Raw genomic sequence first — 21,607 nt, 5'->3', positions numbered from 1 at the left:
ATTATTGGTGTGGTACCACCTAGGATAATGAAAAGCTAGAGCTCAAAGTCCTGAACTCCCCAATGACTTACAAGTAAGGGTTCTGAAAGACAAAAATTATTTTGGGTCTCTGGGTAGAGTAGCATTTAATGATTGGTGGAAATTAAATCATATTCTTTAGATGTTATTTTCTGTTATTTGACATCCAGCATGTCTGGTTGTGAGGAGGTTTGTTCCACTTCAAAGACTATAACTTCAAAATATCTCTATTCTTCATTAGTGAGTTAATAAAATATAATGTATTGGGTCATTACATTTTATGATTCTTATCAATAGTAATCTATTATATTTAAGTGATTGTATAAAGATTCTCTAACTATTTAGGAGTACATTTATGCTAAACAACATAGACCTAAAATTCTACCACAGTTATCAATGGTGGGCTACATGTAGTTTAACAAATGCAACCTGTGTTCTGTTATCTACTAATATTTTTCCCAGATGGTTTTGTCATCAGCTGTGAAGAAAATCTTGTGCTATGTGACCAGAAGGGCTCAAGACAACTCCTGGAAGCAGTATGACTCAGAAGCTCAAATGAAAATCCTTTAGTAATTACAGAAAAGAACATAGTGAAAAATTAAAAGCATACTGATACTAGAAGACACCAAAACACACAAAAAAAGATAGCAGGATGAGAAATAAAAAACAGCAGATCTAAAAAAAAAAAAAAACAGCAGATCTACAAAACATCCAGGAAACAATTAACAAAGTTTCTATGATTACAAATCAACACACAAGCAGTCCCAAACTCTTGTTACAAGGCTAGAATTACTCTGATAACAAAACCCAAAAAGAACATTACTGGAAAGAAAACTACAGGCCAATATCCCTGATAAATATAGATGCATGAAAGCTTGATAAAATATTAACTAATAACTCAGCAATAGAGTAAAAAGATCATTCACCATGATCAAGTGTGATTTATCCATGGAATGTAAGGATGGTTCAATATATGCAAACCAATGGATGTGTACACTACATTAATAGAATGAAAGAAAAGACTTCTATGGTAATCTTAAAAAATGCAGAAAAGTTCAACATCCATTTGTGATAAAAACTCTTACCAAATCAGGCATAGAAGAAATATAGCTCAACATAATAAAGCACATAAATGACAGGCCTGCAACTAATATCATACTCAATAATGAAAAGTTGAAAGCTTATACTTTGAGATCAGAAATCAGGCCAAAGACCCCACTTTTACCACTCACTCCTAGTCAAGATAGTACTAGAAGTTCTAGCTGGAATAATCAGACAACGAAAAGATATAAAAACTATCAGAATTTGAAAAAAAAGCAGTAAAATTCTCTTTATTTACAGATGACATGATCTTATAATATAGAAAATCTTAAAGATTCAACTAAAAATTGTTAAAACTAATCAATGAATTCAGTAAAGTTGCAGGATGCAAAATTAAAATGCAATAATCAGTAGAGTTTCCATACTATGACAATTAATTTTCTGGAAAACAAATAAAGAAATTCATCTCATTTAAAATGGCATCAAAAACAATAAAACATTTTGGAATAGATTTAGCCAAAGAGGTGAATGAGTTCCACTCTGAAAACTTCAACACATTGATGAAAAAAAGTGAAGAAGTTACAAATAAATGGAAAAATATCCTGTGTTCATTGATTGGAAGAATTAATATTATTAAAATGTCATTACTATCAGAAGCCATCTATAGATTCAATGGAGTCCCTATAAAGATTCCAATGGTGTTTTTTATAGTAGAAAAACACTCCCAAAATGTATTTGGAACAACAAAAGATCCTAAATAGCCAAAGAAACTGTGAAAAAGAAGAAAGCAAGAAGTATCACAATTACTGATTTCAAGCTATATTATAAAGCTTTAGTCATCAAAATGATATGGTATTGGGATTAAAAGTATACAAAATGACTAATGGAACAGAATTGGGAGTCCAGAAATAAACCCAGCCATATAGGGTCAACTAATATTTGACAAGGAAGCCATGAATACTGAATAGAGAAAAGAAAACCTCTTTATTAAATGGTGTTGGAATAACTGGATATTCACATACAAGAGAATGAAACTGGACCCATATCTTATACCACTAACAAAAATTAACTCAAAATGAATTAGAAACTTAAAAATAATATCTGAAACCATAAAACTCCTAGAAGAAAACATAGGAATGGGTCATAGTAATGATTTTTTAAGTATAACATCTAAAGCACAAGCAACATAATAAAAATTAAACAGTTGGGGGTACTTCAAGACAAAAAGCCTCCGCACAACATAAGAAACCATCAACAAAGTGAAAAAACCTACAAAATGGAAAAAAATACTTGCAAATCACATATCTGATAAGGAGTTAACATTCAAGATATATAAGGAACTCATACAACTCAATAGTAAAGAATAAATGATCAGTAAAAACAAAACAAAACAAAAAAAAGAACAAAGGATCTGAGTGGACTTTTCTCCAAAAGAGATAAATGAAAGGCCAAGAGATACACAAAAATATGTTCCACATCACCAGTCATTAGAGTAGTGCAAATTAAAACAAGATGTCACCTCATACCTGTTAGAATGCTTAACACCAAAAAGACAAGAGATAACAAATGCTGGCATGGATATAGAGGAAAGGGAACCCTGTATAGTGTTGGTGGGACTGCATATTGGTATAGCCACTACAGAAAATAGTATGAAGGATCCTCAAATTAAAAATAGAACTACCAAATGATCAAATAATTCCACTTCCATTAATATATCCAAAGGAAATAAAAACATTAAACTGAAAAGGTATCTACCCCCACCATGTTCATAGCAGCATTACTTATAATAGCTAAGACATGGAAACAACCTAAGTGTCCATTGATGGATGAATGGATAAAGAAGCTGTGAGATATATATGTCATATATATCATAATATAACGGAATATTATTATACATTGTGAGATATATAATAGATGTATAATATAATCATATATAATATACAATTTACATAATGGAATAATATAAATTGTGAGATATATATATATATAATAGAATATTATTCAGCCATAAAAATGAATAAATCCTATCATTTGTGACAACATGCATGAACCTTGAATGCATTGTACTAAGTGAAATAAGTCAGAGAAAGAGAAATACTGTATGATCTCAATTATATGTGGAATCTAACAAAACAAACTCATAGAAAAAGAGGTCAGACTTAAGGTTATCAGAAGCAGAGGGTGGAGGCGGGGGGAGTTGGAGGAAGGCCATCAAAAGGTACAAACTTCCAGCTGTAAGACAAAAAAGTACCAGGGACATAATATACAACATGATAACCAGAGCTAATGCTGCTGGTTTTCCCTATGATTACATAGGGAAATTTTTGAGAGTAAATCCTAAGAATTCTCATCACAAGGAGAACATTTTTTTCCTTTTTCCTTTCTTATCTTTTTATTGTATCTATATGAGAAGATGGATGTTAGCTGAACCTGTTATGGCTATAATTCTACAACATATGTATATCAAACCATCATACTGTATACCTTAAATATATACACTGATGCATGTCAATTATTTGTCAATAAAACTGAGAAAGATTGTCAAATAAGAAAAGATCATTGTATCATCCTTTTGCACTTAGTACTAATGCTGATATTTAAAAGATTTTCAGTAAGTGATATATTTAAGAGAACACATGGTTCATTAAAATCTAGAACGAGAAACCTATCCAAAAATAGTTTGGAGATTTATACTCTTTCACTGGTTAGAATCAAATATAGGATTACAATAAAGTTGCACTGGATTTACTCATTTAATCCAACTGGAATTTACTAAGAACTTACAAAGTGTTAGAGCTAAAGAGTACGTGCAAAGAACATATGGTTAATAATATTGAAGAGGTAGAAGGAGCAGGTCAAATTTGGGAGTCCTTCATGCAAGGTGGGTGAAGTCTGAACTTAATTTAAATGTTAGAGCTGTTTGTTCAGGAGCAAAATTTTTGATAATCTTCAGCAAAATTTTTGCAGAGATAAGGCAAATTTCAGTACGAACAAGATGGAAAGCACTGCTTAAAACACTTGAATTACCAAATTCTAGTACTTTACAAGTACACAATTATATTCAGCAAATTGAGAGCTTGATTACACATCATACTACTGTGTTATAAGAAAAGTTCCAAAAGTATATTAATTAACTTGAGTAAATAATATCCATCAAAACAATAGAATATTAGAAAGTTAGCCCAGAATGAGACCATCATCAATTTGTAAAGTTTCATCCTTAAAAAATTAATAGTAATAAATTAGTTTTCAGTAATGCCTTAGATCATGAATATTGTTCAAAGCCATAAGGTCTCTTATTTAGGCAAATTTACCTCCTAAATTAACTATAAATTTCAATAACTACTGAAGTATCTCCAAGAATGACAACTGGAAGAAAAAAAGATGATCTGCAGCAGAATTGGATTTAATTAAAAGACTATGCCCATTGAATTTCAATATAAGCAGGCCAATACAATGGGTCAGAGCATCATCTGTTTTTTATTTTGTTTTGTTTTAATGCAATCTTCGCTTGCTGAAGTCTTGAGCAATGGATTTGTGTTTGAATTTTCCAGGAAAAAGTCACTGTAGGTACTAATTATGACATCCTGAGAATAAGCAGCTAGCTATCATTTCAAAGCCCCACACAACTTACAATCATATTACAAATGCTACCATTCCTGGAGGTGCTCCTACTTTCTATCCTTAGAGATATTTATGGGTGAGGTTCTGTGCCTGGCTGACCCTTTTGTTTGTAATCAGAAGGAGTTCCCCGATTTTTATTCTACCTTATGTATTCAGTTCTATGTGGCATTTCTGCTTTGAAAGCTGCTGAACAGGAGAAATGAGTGCATTAATGGTTGAATATCCTTTTTATAGTGTGAGAGAAAACATGTTTTGTAAATCATACTTTATTTCTGGTTTATCTTTATAGCATCTCTCAGTGGCCCTTGTTATGTTATAAAATGCACAGAGCTACACTATAGGCTTACAAAACAGGAATTTGGCAGGAAGAAAATAATGTTTTCCCTCATCACAAAGAAAATTATATGCAATATCATTTGTAGCAGAAATGTAAAGATGAGAGAATCCAGGAAACAAAGTTCAAAATCTGATTCCCAATCTACAGCTTTCAGGTCTCTGTACTTTTTCCTAGGACTCAGAGAAGATGCAAACTTGATCTTGAGAAGATGTGAGCCTTGTATCAGAGAGGTAAAGTAATGCTGATGTGAATTAAAGTTTAATAAGGGCCATGAGACTAGTGTAAAGTGCTGTAAGATCATGGAGAAGGAAACGTAAGTTCTGGGAGACTCAAAGATGGCTTGGAGCAGATGGAGATGTTTGAACTGGATTTTAAAGTCAAAGAATTGCAAATGGTAAGAAAGAGAGACTTGTGATCCAAACTGACAGAGAACCATGAGTAAAGCCTCAGAACAGGAAAATTTAAAATGTCATTCACATACCAAGGAAAATAAGTTTTGTTCATGTTTGTGAAGCACTTTGAGTGTAATATGAAGAAATTGGACTTTAGCCTTTAGGAAATCAGAGGCCCTTGAAGTTCATGCTTGGAATTTTAAAAGATCCCTCTAGAAAAGTGTGAAAAAAAATAACTGGAATGAGAAAAGGAAAACAAAAACAAAACAGGGCAAGGAAAATAAGGGCTTATTGTTTTAGTAAGCAAAGATAAAGAGCAATTGCATAGCACAGGAAGTTCTAACCATAGAAATGAGGCAAGAAAAAATATAATAGAAGGCAATCATATTGGAAGGAAAGAGGTAAAATCATCTCTGTTTGCAGGTGATATGGCCTTATATGTAGAAAACCTTAATGATTGCACACACGCACAAACACAGAACTAATAAATGATTTCAGTAAACAGCAGGACACAAAATCAACACATAAAAATGAGGTGCATTTCTCTACGCCCAAAACGAACAATCTGAAAAAGGGAATTACAAAAACAATTCCATTTACAATAGCATCAAAAAGAGCAAAATACTTAGAAATTAACCAAGAAGGTGAAAGACTTAAATAATGAAAACGATAAAACATTGCTAAAAGAAATTAAAGAAGACATAAATAAATGGAAACACATCCTATGTTCATAGAATAGAAAACTTAATAATGTTAAATATCAATATTACCTAAAGTGATCTACAGATTCAATGCAATTCCCATTAAAATCCCAATGATGTGTTTTGTACGAAGACGAAAAAACCCTAAAATTCATATAGAATCTCTATGGACCCCAAATAGCCAAAACAGTCTTGTAAAAGAACAAAACTGGAGGACTTGCCACAAAGCTACAGTAATCAAAACAGTGGGTACTGGGAATAAAGACAGACATATAAATTGATAGAATAGAAGAGAGAGCCCAGAAATAAACCCTCACGTATACATATGGTCAAATGATTTTTTACAAGGGTGCCGAGACTATTCAATGGGGAGAAAGCAGTCTTTTCAACAAATGATGCTGGGAAAACTAGGTATGCACATGCAAAAGAATGAAGTTGGATTCTTACTTAACACCACATACAAAAAAATAACTCAGAATGGGTCTAAGTTCTAAATTTAAGACCTCTAACAGTAAAGTTCTTTGAAAAAAAAAAAAAGCATAAGGTTAAATCTTCACGGCATTGGATTTAGCAATGATTTTTTGGATATGACACCAAAGGCATAGGTAACAAAAGAAAAAATAGACAAATTGGACCTCATAAATATTTAAAAATTTGTGCATCAATAGACACTATCAGAGTAAAAAGGCAGACATCAGAATGGGAGAAAATATTTGTAAACCACATATCAGATAAGAGACTAATATCCAGACTTTATAAAGAACTCCTGCAAATAAAGACAAATAAAACAAACATCCCAATTCAAAAATGGGCAAATGACTTGAATATACATTTCTCCAAAAAGATATGCAAATGGCCAACAAGCACATGAAAAGATGGTAGATGTCTTAATCATCATGGAAATGCAAATCAAAACTACAATGAGATACCACCTCATACTCATTAAATGGCTACCATTAAAACAATAGAAAACAAGTATTAGCAAGGATGTAGAAAAACTGAAGCCCTCACGTACTATTGGTGGGAATGAAAAATTATACAGCCCCCATGGAAAACGGTATGGTGTTTCTCAAAACAGTAGGATTACCTACTAAAAGTAGGATCACTATATGATACAGCAATTTCACTACTGGGTATATCCCCCCAAAAATTGAAAGTAGGGTCTCGAAGAATATTTGTTCACCCATGTTCATAGCAGCATTACTCACAATAGCTGAAACATGGAAACAATCCCAATGCCCAACAAGGAATGAATGGATAAGCAAAATGTAGTTTATATATACAATGACATATTATTCAGCCTGAAGAAAGAAAAAAAATTGACACATGCTACAACATAAATGAAACTTGAGGACATTATGGTAAAGGTAGCAAGCGAGTCTCAAAAAGACAGATACTGAATGTGAGATAATCAAGTAAATGCATATTGGTCTTTGCTGTTCCTGATACAGGGCTCTGAAAACCATTGTAAATTCCTAAGTGATAAGAGCATTAAAAGTATCTCTTGTGCTAATATTCGTCTTTCATTCCATCCCTGACACAGGACTCTTAAGAGCCTTGTAAATTCTTAAGTGATAAGAGCATCTAGCAGCATCTTTTGTTTTAATGAGTTGACTCTAGGTGCTCCACTGGATGGCTCCTGAATGGCACTGATCATCACAAATGCAGCGCCATGATTGGAAGCTTGGAATTTTCGGCCCTATCCTCCATGCTCCAGAGACAAGAAGAGGGGCTGAAATTGGAATTAATAATTGATCACATCTACATGAGAAAGCCTCCATAAAATCTCAATAGTACAGGGTTCAGAGGGCTTCCAGGTGGCCAAAGACATCAACCATGTTCATCACCTCCATGTGATGAACACCACAGCAATGCTGACAGAAGCCCCAGCACTGGGGACCCTCCTAAACCTTACCCTCTGTGACACTTCATCTGGCTGTTCATCAGTAACCTTCATCATCACTTTTAATAAACTGGTACATATGTTTCCCTTAGTTCTGTAAGGTGCTCTAGAAAATTAATTAAACCTAAGAAGGGGGTCACTGGAACCTCCAATCTTTCTGGTTGGTCAGAAGCACAGTTGATAAGCACAGGTATCTGAAGTATATGTTTAGGGGGGTGAGGTAATGAGTGCTCTGGGGCTGCACCCTTGACCTGTGAAATCTGATGCCATCTCTAGGTAGGTATTCTCAAAATGAGTTAAACTGTAGGACACCCCCCCATGGGGGTCACAGAGAATTGCTTGGTGGATGTGCAGGGACCCCCATCCCACCCTCACTGCCACATTGCAAATGGGTTTTAGAACCTTAGAACAACATGACTTCAGTTATGTGAGGTACTTAGAGTAATTAAAATCAGAGACAGAAAGTAGAACAATGGGTGCTAGGGGCTGGGGGGAAAGGTGACACGGAGAGTTATTATTTAGTGGATATAGTTGCAGTTTTGCAAGATGAAAAGAGTCCTGGAAATGTACTGTGGTGATGGTTGCACAATATTATGACTATATTTAATCCTACTGTCCTGTACACTTAAAAATGGTTAGGATGGCAAATTGTATGTCACATGTATTTTACCACAATTAAAATATTTTTTGATGATAAAGAGCACTTGAACTAAAGTGTTGGCTGTGAGGAAAAAGAAGAGGCAATGAATGTGAAAAAAATGTTTAGATACACAATTCAGAGTTCTCAGGGAAGTTAATCATTATGGCTTAATGATTAAGTAGAGTCAAGGTTATCTTGGTTCTAATCCCAGCTCTGCTCTTGACTAGCTGCATAGTCTTGGAGAAGTTTCATGTCTTAGAAGTACATTTCCAGAATTCTGCCAAAATTTGATGTCGGGACATACCCCATGAAAGGATATTCACTCCATATGAACATCTTCTGTAAAAACAGAAGCAATTTCTTTTTAAGTTAGAAAAAAAGGGGGAGGGTTATGTTTAGGTTGAATGTCTTTAAAGTAGATACATTAAAAATAACTTTGCATAAATCAGTAGGCATTTTTATAATATGAAACATTAATTTTATCTTTGAGAAAATAAGATCCAAGACTATGTATAATATAGCATAGAGAATCCGATCCTAGCTACACTAATAGCCTTCTATATTAATCCACAGAAGATAAATTCTCAATTTGGATGCAATATTGTATAACATGCTGCATGATTGAATGATAAAATATTTTCAACCTTAGTGATGAATATTATCTGCAATCATTAAAATTTAAAATTATATAAATGATTCATAGTTGTAATGATAATTATTGTTTTCTTTTGTAGCACTGAATATTTCAGCAAGACTTTGGTGTAAAGGAAAGCTATAACTATGTTCTTCAAATCAAAGAGCCATCTCCATACCACTTATAGAATATCATATCCCTACTGCTTTTAAATGCCAGCTCTGTAACAAAATAAATTATTTTATATGTGTAAGTATGAATAACATTGGCTTTTAGTGAGACTAGGAAAGGGTTATCTAATTATTTTGGATAAACACGCTTTTGGTTTACCACAGATAGGTAATTTACTACAGTGTTATTTGTGCATGGCAGTTAAAAATTTCCATCAAGATGTACATTAGTCTGAAAATGTACATATTCACAGACATGATGTAGCTAATGCTCCCTGTATACAAACATTTTGTTACAAATATAATCATCTAAATTTGAAAGTTAGTATACCTTCAAGATCACAGTATATTTACTTTAACAGTATTTTATCAACAATCAAAGGAGAGAAATTTTAAAAAGGAAGAAACATATTCAAGCTTGTTGTTTGCTAATTTCATAAACTGCCCTTATAATGATAGCCTAAAGATGTAATTATTAATTTTTTGCACTTGTTTGTTACAAGAACTTGTACAGAAAAATGATTTCAAATGCCCAGCGCACCAAGATGGTTTTTGCTATTATTTTCTGCAAAAATCATATTGATTTTCCCTTCGATTTCTTTAGGGTCAGTTTACAAAACTGAAGGTCTTCATGTGAAAGATCCTAAAAGGTAAAAATTGAGGAACTCCAGATGTCCCTCGAATATATATATAGTTTAGTGGGTATAGTTGCAGTTTTGCAAGATGAAAAGAGTCCTGGAAATGTATATATATACATTTACTATTTACATTTACTATATACTATTACTTGTCTCTGTTTCTCCCTATCTGTTGGCTTCACTTTTTAATGGCAGAAACTCCATAAGGCCTGAGATTATATATATATATATATATATATATATATATATATATATATATATATACACACATATGCAAAGGGAGAAGCAGGCTCCATGCAGGGAGCATTATATTATATTATATAATTATAAAAAATTGGAAGTCTAATGATGGACCTGGATATTGCTCTACTCATTTTTGTTTGTTTTCATAACTAAGCTACAGCAATGATTTATTATATTCCAATTTTCCCTTTATATGAGTGATCTCCTGGCATGGAAGATGTGCATGCCACTGGGATATTAATGAATGTGAACACTATTTTAAAATGGTCTCTATTGATTCTCACGGGATTGTAAGGAATTTTTTCTTTAGAAAAATTATAACAGGGCAGCCCGGGTGGCTCAGCGGTTGAGCGTCTGCCTTCGGTTCAGGGCATGATCCCGGAGTTCCGGGATCAAGCCCCACGTGGGGCTCCCTGCGTGGAGCCTGCTTCTCCCTCTCCCTGTGTCTCTGCCTGTCTCTCTCTCTGTTTCTCATAAATAAATAACATCTTTTTTAAAAATTATGACAGTACACATATTTACTATTAAATTCCTGGATAATGATATGTAAATCCCACAAATTACCCATTTTTCTAATATTCTGAGATCTGATGTGTTCCTTTAAATTATTATTTTTAAATTGTCCCAGAGAAAAGGTGTAGATTGCTATATAATTATTTCTTGGGACTCTCGGGACACCTGGATGGATCAGTGGTTGAGTGTCTGCCTTTGGCTCAGGCAATGATCCCAGGGTCCTGGGATCGAGTTCCACATCAGGCTCCCTGCATGGAGCCTGCTTCTCCCTCTGCCTATCTCTCTGCCTCTCTGTGTGTCTCTCATGAATAAATAAATAAAATATTTTTTAAAATATTTTTCAAGTAGTTTTCATTAGAAAATTTTCAAAAACTAATGAGTAAACAGAAGCACATAAGCACATTGCCCTTCTATCCCTAAATCAAAAGTTTAAAGCATTAGGACTTGATAGTTTCAACAAGTCAGTAAGTCTTTTAGTGTTTGACTTAAGTGGGGTAAAGAAAGATCACAGAAATCAATTTACTGGTAAAAATAAAAAATACAAAAACAACAAAATGAAAGGCATCAACAAGTCAAAAGCAAGTGAGTCTAAGTCTAGCCATGGCAATCCCTATTTATCATAGACATGTAATTACCTCTAAACATGTAATGACGATGTGAGAAAGTGAAGCCAGATTACTAGAGGTTTTTTGCATGGAAGAGTAAGGTTAACACAAAAGAGTTCTAAAAATAATTTCATAATGATTTATATATGTTTGAGATTCTTTTAGTTTCTTTTCTGCAGGGAAAAATTATAGTATACCTTCCCCCAACAAATACAAGACATTTGGAATAATGCTTATTTATTGAACAACTACATGAACACCTTCTGTGAACCAGTCTACTTTGTTAAGTACCCCAGATGTGTTCAAGCAGAACTCTGCAAAATGTATGGAAATCCAATTATCCACTCCAAAGAGAAGATTTAATGAGCTGACATGAAAAAGTTTCAGAAGGGGCATGGATAGATCTAGTTTTGGGGACATCCAAATCCGGGGTAATAAATCCTTGAAAATTTCCCATCTCTTCTGTTTCTCCCTATTTATTGGCTTCATTCCTTAATGGCAGAAACTCCATAAGGCTTGACTTACCATTTCAAGTAATCTGAGGCTTATGTCCTCCACAATCTCAGTTAAAGAAGATAAAATAGCTCTCTACTGGCATCGTTTTTAAAAAGTAGAAAGGGCTCTTATTTCCCAATTTTGTTTGTTTTTGAAGATGTCATTGGTTTTATTAAGCATTTCATGAATTGGGCAGCATCCTATCTAACGAGTAGAAAAATGGGAAACTAAGAGCTGCGAAGCTCTTAGTTTCTCAGCTTTAGTCACATGCCATCACAGACTATGGCCTCGGCATCAGGGTACAATGATTGGTCCACTTGTCTTGCCATCATGGGAATAAGAAGCCTTGATGGTCAACACAAAACACATGGAGAATCGTTTCCCAAAGAAAAATGTGTGTTATCATCAGAAGTGAAGATGCCCACCACAAGGGGGGAATGAGACAATGATAAAATGTAGCGGCCTTACAGCCTCACAACCAAGTACTAAATTCAATAAAAACGTACTATGATAATGTGATAAGTGTGCTATACCAAAGGAACACGCAATGGCCTGTTGGAAAGAGATGTGACAAATTTCAGCCATACTAAAAATGGTAGTTGGCTGAAAAGGATTCCCAAAGAGGTCAGAACTGGTTCTTGATTAATAAGAGGGAACTTAGCAAGTAAAGGGAAACAGGGCATTCTTAGAGAAGCTGTTGAACTAGAGTTTTAGAAAATATGGAGAATAAAACTCTACATTTGGATATCAGGGAGTGTTCCATCATTGTTTGAATAAATGGGTCACAAAGATGGGAGATGGATAGGGAGAGTGTTCCAAAAATAGGTTGAAATCACATTGTAGAGGTCCTTAAATGTCATGGTAATGATTTCAGATACTGCTAGATCTGCCAGACATACTAGTTTTAGGTCAACTAGCCAGAAGTCAAACACGAGTAAGCAAAGTACCCTAAGATGAATAAATTGGGAGGCCCACAAGGCCAAGGGGGTGACAGTGGTACTGCCTCTCATTTATTTACATTGAGAATATAGCCACATATTGCCATTGGCATGTATCCATATCAATGAACAACTTTGTCTAGTTTTAGCTATCCTAATTCTCACAAAAGGCTTTATGTTGCTATTCTACTACTAGTTCTTGGTTTAACTAACAATGTACCACCAAGCAGATGGCTTAGAACAACACCTGTTTATTGCTTATTATCTCATAGTCTTCATGGGTCAGGAGTCTGTGTATGGGTTAGATGGATCTTTTGCTCTGGTGTCTACACCAGATGGCTACAATCAAAGTGGAGACTGGGGCTTCCCTCCTTTGGGAGTCTTACTGTTTTCTTCCAAACTCTTTCAAGTTGATGGCAGGATTCAATTGCTTTTAGTTGTAGAACTCATGGCAGCTTCCATCTTCTTCAAGACCAGCAAGAGAAAATCTCTCTCAAGCTTCAGAGTGCTTCCTCTTTAAGAGCTGCTGCCTGGTTAAGTCGGGGCTATCCAGATAGTCCTCCTTTTGATTAACTCAAAATAATCAGATTTGGGACCTTAATGAGCAGCTTCAAAATCCATTTGCCATGTAAGAAAATAGAATTACGGGAATGAAGTCCAAATTATAGTTCCATCTATACTTAAGGGGAAGGATTTACACAAGGCATGTGTACCAGGGAATGGGAATTTTAGGAGCCATTTCAGAATTCTTGCCTATCCAGGCTTGTTAAACATATCCGCAAAGAAACTGGGGTAGGCTGAATAATGTGCTCCCTCTCTACCCCCAAGATACCTATGTCCCAATCTCTGAAACCTGTGACTGTTACCTTATATGGGGGTGGGAGGAATAAAGGACTTTGCGGCTGTGGTTAAGGATTTTTTTTTTCTTTCTTTCTTTTCTTTTCTTTTCTTTCTTTCTTTTTTTTTTTTTTTTTTTGTGGTTAAGGATTTTGAGATAAGTAAATTATCTGGAATCATCAGGGTGGGCCCTAAATGCAATCACATGTATCGTAATAAAAGCGGGTTGGAGGAAAATTTGATACAGACAGAAGAGAAGGCAATGTCATCATAAAAGCAGAGAATTTGTGATCATGAACCAAGTATTGCCAGCAGCCAGCAGAAGCTAGAAGAGGCGAGGAAAGGACTGTCCTCCAGAGCATGCTTCCAGAGGGAGTTGCAGCCCTTGCCAACACCTTGATTTCAGCCCAGTGAAAATATTTTCAGACATCTGGCCTCCAGAATTGTGAGAAAATAAATTCCTATCCTTTTAAGCCACCAAGTTTGGGGTAGTTTGTTGCAGCAGCCATAGGAGACCAACACAGCAGGGCTGTCACCTTTAATATGAGAACTGGCTCTTTATCAGCAACTTTGTAAATTAAAATGCAAGCAGGTCTGGTAGAGTCAAACCAAAAAAAGTAAAAAAAAAAGACATATCAAGAGGACTACTTGACTTCAAATATTGAATGGGCTTTATTCTATGCACACATCTTGGCATGAATATTACAACAGACCCACTATGTTTAGCAAAACCTTTTAAACTAGCATACATTTCATCTTGATCAGATTTTTTTAAGGTTTATTTTTAGGTGTTTGTAATGTAAGTAGTATGACATCTTAGTGGTCCATGGATATTATAAATAAGTAATTATACATATTTTTGAGGTACATATTTAATTTTTTTGATTTTTATTTTATTTTATCTTTTTACTGTTAGGTGTTTGAAGGCCATATCCATAAAAGATGAGACATTCATGGAGGTCACAGGCTTGTCATGATAAATAGAAAAGTAACATGGCAGTACTGTGGAAAGTAGGGGTTGAAGATTAAAAGCAGGGAGACTTCCACTACGTGACCCAGTTACGGGTGTTATGAGTTAAGGATCAAGGTAACACATCTTATGTTTAATATCACTAATAACATAATAATAAGCAACTTATAGTATTGCCAAATATGGGGCAATCTGTGTGCCTTTGTATGATTCCTTGTGTTAATTCTTTGGGGTAGCTGCTGTGTTGATTTCATTTTATAAAATCATTTACTCAACAAATATTATTGAGCATTTACTATGGGCTTAGTACTTTATTAAGGATTGAGGAGGAAATCTAGATGAAGTTGGGGTCAAGGACCCTTCTTAGGCCACATAACTTCTATATGCTGAGCCGGGACCACACTCAGGTCTGTCTGACAACTATTTTTGAAGGACAGAGACAAGGGCAGAAGAAAGAGGAAAGCAGATCATGAAATAACAGCATTACCATAACTTTAAAACCAATGATCTACCTATTGTCTGGAGGCAGTTGTTATGAGAAAAACAACAAAGTCCTGATGAACTCTTAAAAGATGCTCACTGGAGGTCCCAAACTATTCTGAAAGCAATAGCAGCATTTCAAGGTCTTTTAGATGTCCTGGAATTATAGCCTTCACTTATACCAATGAGCCACTAAAAACGAAGAAAGAAAGAAAGAAAGAAAGAAAGAAAGAAAGAAAGAAAGAAAGAAAGAAAGAAAGAAAGAAAGAAAGAAAGAAAGAAAGAAAGAAGAAAGAAAAAAGAAAGAAAGAAAGAAAGAAAGAAAGAAAGAAAGAAAGAAAGAAAGAAAGAAAAAGAAAGAAAGAAAGAAAGAAAGAAGAAAGAAAGAAAGAAAGAAAGAAAAAGAAAGAAAGAAAGAAAGAAAGAGAAAGAAAGAAAGAAAGAAAGAAAGAAAGAAAGAAAGAAAGAAAGAAAGAAAGAAAAAAGAAAGAAAGAGAAAGCAACCAAGCCATCACATTCAAATATAGCAGTTTTTTGTGCAACTTTTCTCAACCATAGCTAATTTGATTTCTAATTATATGATTAGAAGCTAACCTGATTAGCTCTTTCTGGGATAAGTAATTTAAACAGCACTTTGCTACATAAAATGGAATTTACGGTTGGATTAAACATTCCAAAATAGTGTCATAAATATTCCTAAAGCTGGGAATGACCTTGAATGTTCAACTTGTTCATCATTCTGCTTTCATCCTTCCACCTAGATTTGTAGGGCGGATCTGCATAAAGATTATCCCAATCCTGTACTCTATATATGAAATATTCCAACATAATTAAATGCAACATATTTATTGAGAATTAATGTACTAGGCACGATGTCTAAAAAAAGAAAAACTAAACTCCCTTGGTAATCCTTTCTTATTCTTTAAACATATTTAATTACGTTTGACATAGAAAGAAGTGATCCTGAACTTTTTTATTAAGTTTTATTAAGTTATTTTCTTTGAGGAAAAAAACCTCACTCCTTCAGTTGCCCTCCATTTTCAGTTTCAGACAAATAATGTTAAGTAAATCATGATCCCAAATTGTAATCACTGTCAAATGAAGATCATTAATTACCTGTGTGCTCTCAACCTAAGCAAAATACAGAATGTAGGTAATTATCGGGATAATTCAAGCCAAGAAAAATATTTTGCTGCATTTGCGAGACCTCTCCCTGACACGCTGATTTATATTTGGGAGAAGATAGCCCGGTTTAACCTGAGTGCTCTTGAATTTTTCCATAATCAAAGAGCATTGAATCTCCAGTGGCTCTGTAACACCAAAGCCAGGTTACTTCGCCCTGGGATCGAATACCATCTTTCACTTTAGATGGCCATTAGATAAAATAGCCTGAGGCCTTGATGATTTTTTTTAACTTTTATATTTGTGTTGATTGTACATATAGCTTGTTTCCATTTTTCATTTATTTTATATCTATTTCTTCCTAGTAGTCCTCAGCCCAAGATGTGCTAATGTGTTTCATGTTTCTGACTCAAGAAATAATAACCACCCCTTAAGGAGTAATAATAATAATAACATGAATAATGAAAGGTTGCATTAGTTAATTCAACCTTTATAAAAGCCTATCAGTGTACAATTTTGTTTTAAACTTATTGGTTCCTTTAAACCTTATTATAATACTATGGAATAGGTTCTCTTTTACAAGTGAGGAGATTGAGACTCAGGGAGGCCAGAGCGTTATTCTGGGGTCTTTAAGAAGTGGCTGCCAAGATGCTATTAAATGTGCAAAATATTTACTAGAGAAAATGTTTGTGTGGAAGAAAATACTGAGGGAGATGAAGGAGGCAGACCATAATACAAGTTAGACTCAGAATGAAGGAGGTGATGAGGTGGGAGTAGGGGTTGGGTGAGTAGGGGTTGACTAGGGGTTCATCCTAGCTTGCCTGAAGTTTAAGGAAGTTTTGGCAAAATTGTTGAGAGCCCTTGAGCCAAAGTGATTGACAAAAGAGAAAGGGTTAGCCAAGTATGTTTGCCATTCTCAGTCATTGGCCTGAGCAGCCCATGGAAGGCATGGCTTCAACCCAAACATGAGAAAGGATTTCAATCCAGTAGCCAGAGCCATTAGTAAGCTATGCTCCCTGTAATTTCAGGAGGTGTGTTCTCATGGTGGCCACAGCTAAGTAAGCAGAGAAGCTGAAATTCAATCTGGTATATCTCTGACTCCAGACACCATCTCCTTTACTATTAGGCTTATTATATTTTTCATGACCATTGAATGGGTCTCTCAATTTTCTACTACTTTTTTCAACATTTAAAATTGGAATTAACAATTCTGGGTTGCTTTTAGAAATAGGCTTTGCCATTTTTCTTTTTTAACATTGAGTAAATTGTTTCCAATATCTTTAAGAAGGTAAGTAATTTAATAATGTAATCCAACATCTATAATTCAGTTTATTTGTCATCATAAATGATGATTCGTAAACACCAAGCACTGCCCTCATGTAGAAAAGCTTAATCATTTTACCCTAGACCTTGGGTTAATTTAGCAGGCTTCATACAGGGAATAAGATGAATCATTTCTCAAAAGTATGTTCCTTTCTAAACCAACTCTGCAGATATTTCTACTGGACTCTTAGGACTTCTATGAAATATTGTGGATGTTGGAGATGACTAACTGCTTTTTCCATGCCCTTCCCTGACTCACCGATCAGTACCTCATTATCCTATAGCTTGTCCAACCAGGTCACCACTTCAAATACTGGTGAATCAGTAGCTATTGCAGTGTATCAAACCATCCTACAACTGAACAGTTTTAACACCAAACCTTTGTTTTCTAACTACTATGCCTGTGAGTTGACAGGGCTGGACTCATTTGTATACCTGCAGCTTAGCCAGGGTCCTTTGCTCTGGGATGGGCTTGATGGGGCATCATAATAGAGCAGCTGTGCTCTATGTATTTCTTTTTCCTTCTTCCTGGGTCTAGCTGGGACATGTCTTTCTCAGATGATGGCAGATATGGAAGAGTCTAAGAAGAGACACACATTCACATTCACACTCAGAACTGGCACACTCTTAGTTTACCTCATGCCACTGGCCAATGCTAGCCACACAGTTAAACAAACCCTATGAAATTCAAGGGTTGGGAATTCGTACTATATTACTTTCATGCAAAAACCAGTAAAGTCACATAGCCAAGGATGTAAACTCAGGAAAAAAAAAGAAGAACTTTATACTATTGATGAAAAATACCACAAATGGGGGTCCTATCTTGTCTTTGTTCTACTATTATCTTTCATCTATCTGAAATTAATATGTTGAATATTTATAGATATAATTTTGTACAAGACACTTTTTGGCACTTTGTGGGCACTTTCAATTTAATAGGGGAAGTAGACATGAAGGTATATTATTTCCTATTTTATGGTCTGACTGCCTCTTCTTCATGAGACATATAATGGTAAGCCTTTCTTTGGCCTCAGTCTGCTTTCTCTCCCCTCTCTCTGTTAGTGTCCCCATTCTCATGGCTTTATGTTATTCCCAAAGATACACACATACACACACACACACACACACACGGGCACACATACACACACACAATTTTAAGAATTCCTACAGACCTTGATGTATTGGCCTCATCTCCATTATCCTCCCTCACTCCTTTGATACCCTATGCTTCAACCATGCTGACTTTCTTTCTGTTCCTCACAAACTACAAAAACATTTTTGCTTCTGGGTTTTTGTACACTTAGGCCCATGAAGTCAGCTCCTGTACATTACCTCCTCAGAGAAACCTACTTTTTTTAAAGATTTTATTTATTCATTCATGAGACACACACAGAGAGAGAGAGAGAGAGAGATAGAGGCAGAGACACAGGCAGAGGGAGAAGCAGGCTCCATGCAGGGAGCCCAACATGGGACTCGATCCCGGGTCTCCAGGATCAGGCCCTGGGCTGAAGGTGGTGCTAAACCACTGAGCCACCAGTGCTGCCCGAGAAACCAACTTTAATCATTTAAATTGAAGAAAGTAAACTGTACCAATCATAAATCTTTGTATTACTTGTTTTTATTGTCTACACTTCACTGATTTCTATTTGAAATTGTCTTATTTACTTTTGCTGTTTATTGTCTGTCTCCCCCATTAAGAATGACATTTCCATGAGAGCAGGAACTTTGTCTTTTGTCCTAGCTGTGTCCTTGCTGTCTATAATGGTGACTACACTTGTTAGATACTCATAAATATTTGATAAGTGATGAAGGAATGATTCTATTTTTTTGATGATCTAGCCCAAATCTTTCTCTTGGACTCTAGATGGTTATATCCATCTACAATCAGATGCCCCATGGGTACCACACTCAACATTGACAACCCTGAATCTATCCGTTTTTCTCTCCAAACCTACCCTTTGGCCGGTGCTCTCTCTGGTTTGTAAATGATAGAAATTCCATTCAGTTGCTCATGTCAGCAACTTGTAGTTTTTCTTTACTCCTTCCTCTTATTTACTCCTCACATCAAACCTTTAACATATATTATTCATTCTAATTTAAAAATAATTATCATGATGTGCCTGAGTGGCTCCATTGGTTAAGCAACCAACCCTTGACTTTGGCTTAGGTCATGATCTCAGGGTCATGGGATCTAGTCCTAAATTAAGCTCTCCACCTCCTCCTCTCCCCCCCACCCACCAACCTGCTCAGGCTTTTTTTCTCACTCTCTCTCAAATAGTTAAATAAATCTAATAAAAATATTTATCAGAATGATCCACATTTCCAGTCTCACTACTATCACCCCCAACACTTTGCAATAGTTTCCTTACTGGGATCTCCTTGCCCACCCACCTTGGTCACATATTGACTTTGTGACCTTATACATATTTCTTAACTTCACAGTGCCTCGGTTTCCTGGTGTCCCAAATTGGGTTAACCTTTCACAGTTGCTGTGGTAGCTTAGATAAAAATAAATTCATATGGATTCAGAATTGCAGAATGGGATCATTTGGAAATAGTTTTGGCAGATGTAATCAAGATCAGGTCACACTAGATTAGTGTGCATCTGATAACGAGGGAAATTTGTTTATTTATAAAATATTTATTTATTTATTTGAGAGAGAGAGAGAGAGAGAGACAAAAAGTGAGGGGAGAGGCAAATGGGTGGGGGAGAAGCAAACTACCCCACTGAGCCTGATGCCTGGCTCAAGACTCTATTCCTTGACCTTGAGACCACGACCTGAGCTGAAACCAAGAGTCAGAGGTTTAACAGACTGAGACACCCAGGTGTCCCAACAAAGAGTGAAATTTAGACGCAAAGGGACAGAGGGAAGAAGATGTGAGACACATGAGAGAGGGCCATGTGAAGATGAAGGCAGAGATTAGTGAATCTACAAGTGAAGGAATACCAAGAATTGTCAGCCACCACCGAAAGCTAGGAAGAAGCAAAGAAGGGTTCTCCCCTAGATTCTGCAAACAGAGCATGACTTTGTCAATATCCTGTTCTCAGACTTCTAGCCTCTGGAACTGTGAAAGAATAAATTTCTGTTATTCTAAACCATTCATTTTGTGACAATTCATTGCAGCAGCCCTAGGAAACTAATATGGTCATTTTGAGAATTAAGTTAGATAATTTACAGCTGTGCCTATAGTAAGCATGCAGTAAAAATTATTTTATTTATATTATCATTATGAATCTACATTGAAACTCTTAAAAATGTAGATATAAGCAGGGACTCTCTCTACTTAAAACTTTGCAAAGGCTCTTTGTTGCTCACAGGATAGAGTCCAAAACTTTAAGGTCATTCAGAATGCCCTGAACAAAATCTAACCACGTACCTACCTCTATTTCCTTCTTGCTTCTATATTCTTTCTTCTCCAGCTATCCAGACTTTCTTTCAAATCCTTATTCTCTCTCGTCTCCAGGCATTCTAAGATGTTATTCCTTGTCTGGAGTATTCTTCGTTTCCCTTCCCAGGATCCTCTCCTTTGGGACTCTGTCTAAAGTTCTTTAAGGAAGGCTTCCCTGATGAGGAGACACTCCTCTGTCTTGCATCCCTGAGTACCCTCTACTTGTATCTTCTGCTACCTTCATCACACTTGTGAATGTTCATTTGTAGTCCTAGTTATACAGTAAGCTCTAAAAGGACTGGCCACGATTGTCCTGCTCTTTGAGCTGAGCCAGTACCTGGCATATAGTCAGCACTATCTTAATAAATATGTATTACCTAAATAAATGAATGAGGTTATTTAAATACAGTGCCACAAATATAATAACAAACATAAAATCATGATCCATAAAGGATGAATAGATGGATCCACTATCAGAACACCTAGGGTGAACTAAGTGTCCTAGAACTTTACAGATAGGAAAGTTGCTAATGTGCATTTATTTCAGCCTCTTCCTATAGTTCACAAATGAGTAACCAGAAGCCCAGAGAGAT

General features: G+C 35.4%; 1 protein-coding gene across 1 annotated transcript in view; it reads right to left on the bottom strand.

Annotated features, from left to right (window-relative positions):
- Positions 1-21,312, bottom strand: part of CLDN16 (claudin 16) — a 73,900-nt gene extending 52,588 nt beyond the window's left edge. Inside the window, exon 1 of the mRNA XM_077880079.1 lies at positions 21,007-21,312. The gene's annotated coding sequence lies outside the window, so the exon portion shown is untranslated. The remainder of the gene's footprint in view (positions 1-21,006) is intronic.
- Positions 21,313-21,607: the final 295 nt, after the last annotated feature.

Source organism: Canis aureus, chromosome 31 (genome assembly GCF_053574225.1).
Source record: "Canis aureus isolate CA01 chromosome 31, VMU_Caureus_v.1.0, whole genome shotgun sequence".
Classification (NCBI taxonomy): domain Eukaryota; kingdom Metazoa; phylum Chordata; class Mammalia; order Carnivora; family Canidae; genus Canis; species Canis aureus.
The sequence above is the reverse complement of the archived record's forward strand: the minus strand, read 5'-3'. Positions and strand labels throughout refer to the sequence as shown.